This window comes from Hyperolius riggenbachi, chromosome 4 (assembly GCF_040937935.1).
Source record: "Hyperolius riggenbachi isolate aHypRig1 chromosome 4, aHypRig1.pri, whole genome shotgun sequence".
Taxonomy (NCBI): Eukaryota; Metazoa; Chordata; class Amphibia; order Anura; family Hyperoliidae; genus Hyperolius; species Hyperolius riggenbachi.
Genome location: NC_090649.1, coordinates 193263150 through 193270805, shown reverse-complemented (window position 1 = coordinate 193270805; position 7656 = coordinate 193263150).

Here is a 7656-nt window from a genome sequence, read left to right as displayed (position 1 = left end):
GGTGAAAGCAAAGGCCAAATGTGGGAAGTATGTGTGTGTGGGAAGGGGCAGAGCTTAAAAATGGGTGCCGACACTGGAGCCTCTATACTCATCCACTTCCTCTTCCTGTTCTCTCCTGCTTTTAGAAGACTACTGGATAAATATGCAAAATGTATAAACTTGTGCTAGTGTAGATCACAAGCAGAAGAAGCCATTCGATGAGGATGTCACGTTTGTTTCTATTGGCACTGAATCACTTACTGAGGTTCCACATTTGGAAATAGAGTCATAAATTTGCAAGACATTAATTGGTAATAAAGCAGCTTCTTGGAATCACCTTTATCCTTATTGTGTAATAACGTTTCTGCTACTGGAACTGGTAATGGAGAAATATATTACAGAGAGGAGATGAAGGCAAAGATTCAGCATCAAAAAACCAACCATTTCTAGAATCCTTGAAAATGTGGCCATCCATCTAGCTCCTGGCTATTTTGAGTAGACAGGAATGAATAACACTATTGTTTGCAATGGCCAGAATGGGTCTCTAGGTTTGTAGGTCTCATAAGTTTGCATGGGTAACAGTGTGTTTAGATCACATACATAGCAAAATCTGCTTAACCAGTTTCACACCGCTGGTACACATATTTATGCCACTAGATACGTCACTTAACAGCAAGGGACATAGATATGCATACCTGTTTATTTACCTCGCCGCTTGTGTTCATTTCCGCTGCGATCCCGCCTTTCCGTGATTTGTGAATGGGAAACAGCTGTTCCCAAACCAGATCACAGGCCTGTGATGAATGAAAGAGATGCCAGCATTCATTTGCATAGATCAGTAAAACACTTACACTTAATACTTCTGTGTGTACTGTTCACAGTACTCTGAATTAAGTGTAGTGCCATCTTGTGGCCAAAAAGTAAAAATGCATACTCACTATTATATAGAAACATTAAATAAATGTTTATTTTTTTAACCCTTCAGGACTAGCACTACTAGGGCTTCTATATCTACGCAGCACTTTTTCCTTGCACTGTAAATTGTCCACTAACACAAGATCCTTAACTTTTAGGCTGGTACACACCATACATTTTTTACGTCAGATCAATGGAAAATTGTCCATCATTTGATAATTTCTAACACGTCCCATCGTGTTTCGGTTGAGAAAGGGATCGATTTTGAGATCACTACTGCACAAAATCTATCCCTTACTTGATCAGAATCAGAAAGCAAATCAAACAGATGCAAATTTCCGGTCGTTTTGATGGGTAAATTGCATGGTGTGTACCAGGCATGACAGAAACTTAAAAAACCTCACCATCCACACACACACACACATGTAGTATGTCACAGCAATCCCTAGCTGCAATGTACACTTTCCTGCACCGTAAACTCTTCTCCGACTTTTACTGTGCCCAACTTTAACTGTTCCCAACATACACCAATCTGCTAGCAGGTTTTGCTACATTCTGCTTTCCTCTGACTTTCACCTTGCCCAATGAGCACCAATCTACTAGTAACTATTAAAAACTATAGAAAAAGATTCAGGAGTGGAATACAGCCAGTAGTGGTGTGTGGCTTTACATGCAGGGCCAGTACTAGTAACAATGAGGCCCTGGGAAAAATTAACCCAGGGGCCCTCCTGACAGACTCAGTCAAGGTATGGTTGTGAGCCAGGGCCATTTTTAATCCAAATGGATTACAGGCCATTGCCCGGAGTGCCATTAGTGTGGTCCTGGGGGGCTGCCATGCCCCTGGATTAAGCACCGTCACTGAAAGAAGCTCCACCCCTGACAGAAGCCTTGCCTCCCACAGAAAGTTTGGTGTCCTGATAAGCAGCAGCCTTATCAGTCCCTGGAGAACAGATATCACAAGGTCCGTATAGGGTAAGTTGCAAGAAGCAACCACTGTTTCCCTCTGTACCCTCTCCCTGTGCATTACTCTGTCCTCCTGGTTCTCCTTCTGTTCCCCTTTGTGCCTTCTTTTCTCCCCTTTGTGCCTCCTTCTGTCTCTCTGTGTCTCCTTCAGTCCCCCTGTGCCTCCTTCTTTCCCCTTGTGCCTCCTTCACTCCCCCTGTGCTACCTCTGCCTCCCTGTGTGTCCCTCTGTCCCCCTCTGTGCCTCCTTCTGTCTCTTTGTGCCTCCTTTAGTCTCCCTGTACAACCTCTGCCCTGTGTGTCCCTCTGCGCAATATTCTGTTCACCTGTGCCTCCTTCTGTCCCCCTGTGCCTCCTACTGCCTTCCTGCACCTCCTACTGTCTCCCCTCTGCGACTCCTTCTGCTCCCTGCACCCCCTTCTGCCCCCCTTTGTGCCTCCTTCAGTCCCCTTGTACCTCCTTCTGTCCCCTGTGCCTCTTTCTGTCCTCCTAAGCCTACTTCTATCCTCTTGTGCCACCTTCTGGGTGCTACCTCTGCCCCCTGTGCATCCCTCTGTGCCTCCTCCTGTCCCCCATTGTGCCTTCTTCTGCTACCCTTTGTGTCTCCTTCTGTCCTGTGCCACTATCCGTCCCTGTCTCCCTACTGTGCTGCCCCAGATCAGTGTATAAATGCATAGCATAGCACAGAAAAAGCTGTGCTTTCACCTCCCCGCTGGAATCCAGTGCTGTGCCTGTGCAACCATCCTGTCTCTCTCCTATTCCCTCAAGTGCTGGAACCTCACTCTCCTCATGTTGCGTGTAATCAAGCTACATGCAGTAAAAGATGCCAGGCACTAGGCTGGGCGATGAGCTGACAAGCAGAAGCAGCACTGGACTCTGGTGGACAGGTGAGTGCATAGTTTCTGCTGAAATTTCCTCTGCATTTACACGCTTGGCTGTGGGAGTGCAGGAAGGGATTGTGTACCGAAATGCAACAGGATCGGCAGGGACTGTCTGTATTATGCATCCACCTTATAAGGCACATTGTTTATATTATCTAGTGTGCGCTTGTCTTTTTCTTTTTATTTATTTATTTTTTTAGAGAGTGTTCTTGACACAAGATTATTTGTCTGGGGTGACAAAAAAGGCTGTAAACAGCTGAGAGCTATGCCTGGCAAACAAGCTATCAAGAAGGTCAACCTGGTTTCACTCAGGACTTTACCTGGCAAAAACTTGTTTTTGGTCAGCGAATTGTCAGCCCCGGTCTGCTGAGCCCGAGACAGCAGTGGTCACATGTGGTTGCTTCTTCGTATTCATACTGTGCAATTTTCGGCACGACATAGCACTATTTTGCTTGTTCAGTACTGTATGGTCTGTCAGACTTGGGAGGTTCAGATGATGGTGTTAATAGTGTAGAGTTGTGGTCCTTTTAAAAAGCCTTGAAAAAGGAGGGCAATTAGGGGGAGGCAGAGGTGGAGTATATTAGGTGGAAGTGCAGGTGGTAGAGGTATGCAAAAATCCCAAGTGGTGGTGGTACCACACAATGGGCTTGATTCACTGAGCTGCACTGCTACAGCTGTGTAAACAAGGCAGAACAGTTTCTGCTGTATCAAGGAGGTATGCATAGAACTGTCTTTCCTTTATTTACTCACTAATTACTTAATTACAAGTCTTTCTGCTAATTTGTCCTGGAGACAGCAACATTATCAGCTTCATTGAGGTGTAAATATGCATTCAAATGACCAGTCATATAGTGTTTCATATTTGTTTTCACTGTGCTCAATGTTTAGGAACACATTTTTAATTTCAAGTTTAAACCCACTTCAAGCTCACAGTAAGCAGCTGGAGATGGCACCAGTTTTTGTGCATGCACTGTTGACCCATCTTTAAAACCTGGTTCTGCATGACTGACCACAGACACTGACTACCCTTGCTTTTCCTCTCTTGGGCAATCCTGTTCCTCTTTAGAGCACGACACGTTCAGGAGGACTTCTTCCTTTTATTTGGTCCTCCATCAACGGTTTTAACACAGTTCCCAGATTCGATTATGGTAGAATCTGGTAACCCCTTTTTTTAATGTAGAAATAAATAAAAGGGTCATTCTTAATCCCTAGGGGGAGAGTAGGAGGCGCCCAAGGTATCAGTAATCACGCTATAGATAGGTAAGAGATTCTTACCTTAATGAGGTCTAGCTTCAAGAATGCAAATTTTTCGTTAAAAATAGCAGATTTTATTATGCACATTCAGACAACGCGTTTCGCGGATGCAATACGCTTCATCAGGTCAAATTTTAGTGCCTGCACCCAGCCGCCTGTGTCACTGTCCGCGCACAAGTTTAGCAATTAAGGTAAGAATCTCTTACCTATCTATAGAGTGATTACTGATACCTTGGGCGCCTCCTACTCTCCCCCTAGTACTGACAGTAGCCTCCCAAAGAGGAACTTACTTAGTCTTGAACCTCATTTGAGCTAAAGACTATTTTTTTATTATTTTGTTTTGGAGCTGTGACCACCATACCAACTCCTGTAAAAAGGCCGAGTGAGGACGGTACTTTCTCACATGCGCATAACAGTGGTTGCTTGGATTGCAACCCACACTTGTTGTGAGTATATCTATACTACTTTTTCCAACATTAACCAGACGATACTACACGATATTGGGCTCCCGGTGTCCTTGTGTCTTTTTTCTCACTTCCAAAGATTCTTAATCACTACCTTTTTACAAAAAAGGGGTTCAAAATAAATTGTATTCAGAATAAAATAAAACATTTTAGTATAATAATAGATTTAAAACATGTCTTTTTTCTCATTTTAATTTTCTATCTGTTCTTCACCATTATTATTTGTATGCTTTTTCTTTTTCTTTTAAATGTCTTGATAAAAGAAAAGATGACAGTAGAAGAGAGGAATAAAACAAAATAAGACAGGAAAATCCAACCTGAGATCAAAGAAGAATTAAGATAACTTAATAGATAAAAAAATCTGGAAGAGTATAAACGTATAAAAAAGAATATTACATACAGTAAGAACCTAGAAGTTTAGAAAAGAAAATTAAGCAGCTTCCAGATTCTACTATAAGTTATTTTCCCCCCACTTCTGACCTACCACACATATAAGTAGGAATGTATTTAGTAGAAATTTGCGTTCAAGGTTCTGGAACTGAAAATTTCATGTTCACTACATCACTAATAGCCAGATGTGCCCCCCTTTACATAGCCAGTTGTGCCCCCCTTTAGACAGCTAGATGTGCAAAATGTAAGAGTAGGCTCTCTCCACAAAAAAATACATTTTGAGTTACCTAACCAATGGAGTCAATAATCTGATGCAGAGATACCCACTTTATATCACCTTGCTATATTTCCTCTATCACTTTCTTTTCTATTAGGTTTTGGTATGCATATGGTACTTATAGTTCAGTTCTAGATTAGTAACCTTTCGGCCATTAGATATTCTAGATATAATGTTTTTGTGGTAGCTGACACCCCTGTAGCTACCATTTTTTTTTTTGCGGGGGGGGGGGATAATTGTTAGTAAACTGAGTATATCTGACTCCCACATTAGTTTTAGACGTTTCCCAAACCTAAGATTAGACTATTACTAGTATGATATTTTAGAATACAAAACTCACCTATATCTACTAAGATCCTTAGGCCAGTACAATGCCCATCTAAAATACACTCACTTACACAGCCACGCTTCTGACTACCTTCCGCCAGGAGCCGTATTAATCAAATACCTTATCTTCTGTTCCACCCAGTGAGGTCATGAAAAGTTAACAGAAGATAATACAAATTAATGATACAATACAGTAACCCCTTATATTCCATATTGTATCTCACCAACTTCCCCCTGACAGCCTCTACTAAGTAATTGGCATACATAAATGCACATTCCTCCTTAAGGATCAAGGGACCACACAACCAAAAAATGGACCTTACTTGTCTCTCCTTTCAATATGATAGAGTTTGGTAAAGTTTATATTGACTGACATAAGGGCCAGGAGTAATATACTCAATGTATGGGCCAATAAGTTCCTCCTATGTTATACTGTGTATGTGCCTCCATTCCCACTGTTTACATAGCTAGATGTGCTCCCCTTCTCTGCTGCTGTTAACGTTTCTGCACTCCTCTGCAGAGGGAGGGAGAGAAGAAGGGGCACTTTGGGCAATCAGCAAGCCGCCTCTCACGCACATGGGGGTGCAGCAGCTGTGCTGAGCGCCCTCACAGGACATATGCCCCTCCCCCCTTGCCCACTTATAGCTACGCCTCTGCCAATATACAACAACTGGTTAAGTTTAATCCTGTTTTAGCATCTGATACAGTAGAGTCAGCTCAAATGAGCAACAGTGCAGGTATACTAAGTGCTATGGAAAAGTGTGCAGAGTTTCAGAATTAGCCTTGTAGTTCAATCTGCAATTACTGTATATGAAATAAAATCTTCTTTATTGCAGATAATCAAACATTAAATAATTTCACACTACTATGTTTCAATCTATATAATGGCTTAAGTCTTAGCTTGCACAATAAGTTGAGTATGATCCGATGCACAGCCTATATAATATAAACAACTAGATTAAATATTTGCTAGCACTGCTGTACTGGATGAAATCAATTATTAAATCCTAGTAAAACAGTCAGAAAGTGGATGTCTAGTGACCTCTCATGAAATGGAAGAGAATTGCTACAATCACAGATAACATAAAATCAGATCTTATTAAAAAAAACTATTGAAAAATGACCAATGAAATACTCGTCGGAAATTGAAAAACGGAAAATCAGAAAAACAGAAATTAGCATTGGCGGAAATTGGAATTTCCGCTGAATCAAAAATGGACATTTCTGACCATCCCTACTCCGCCACTCGTGCTCTCCCTTGTTCCCCCCTCCACTCTGCCTTCTGCCTCTAATAATTTTAGCCATATACCCTGAACAAGCATGCAGCAGATCAGGTTAGCCTGACATTATTGTCAGATCTGACAAGATTAGCTGCATGCATGTTTCTAGTTTTATTCAGACACTACTGCAGCCAAATAGATCAGCAGGACTGCCAGGCAGCTGGTATTGTTAAGAAGGAAATAAATATGGCAGCCTCCATATTCTTCTCACTTCAGGTTTTCTTTATATTGTAGTTGGTGTCCTTCCTCCCCCTGCTACCTTCTGTGATGCACACCCACTAAATTCTCACCCATGAATAGACAGCCTAAAACTTGGTACACATTTCCAATTTTAATTCGCTGGCCAATTTTACCACCTCCACGTACTATAATGCTTACCTACACAAGCTGTTCATAGTATTTAAAATCTGTTGGCCTTCATACTACAAAGAGGTGGTAAAATTGGCCATTCAAAATTGGATGTGTACATGTGATAGGGTGGTGCCACTGGAACCTAACGAATTTATCAATGTTTATTTCCTGCATGCTGATAAATATTCCAGCAGAATTAGGGCTTGATTTATCAAGCTGCGCTGCACATTCATTGGCCCAATAGGCTGCCTGTCAAGTGACAGAGAGCCTATTGGGCCAATCAAAGTGCTGGGATCACATTCTAGGCAAGACGAGGCTCAGGGCGGGACGAGTGGAGCAGCCGTTAGTTACAAGGAGTGTGCATAACTTACCAACGCACGCTATGCTGCACTACCTTAGCATAGCGTGTGCTGAGCTCGCGCTCCTCTCATTAAGCTGCGCTGCTTTAGGCTATAGCCAACTAACTCAATTGACAACGACCAGTCACTGCGTCCAGTGACGTCAGATGTTGCGCCGCTCCGTAGCTCCGCCCGGCTTTGTTTTTAAAAAATGTTTACTAAAAGTGGGAACCATTCC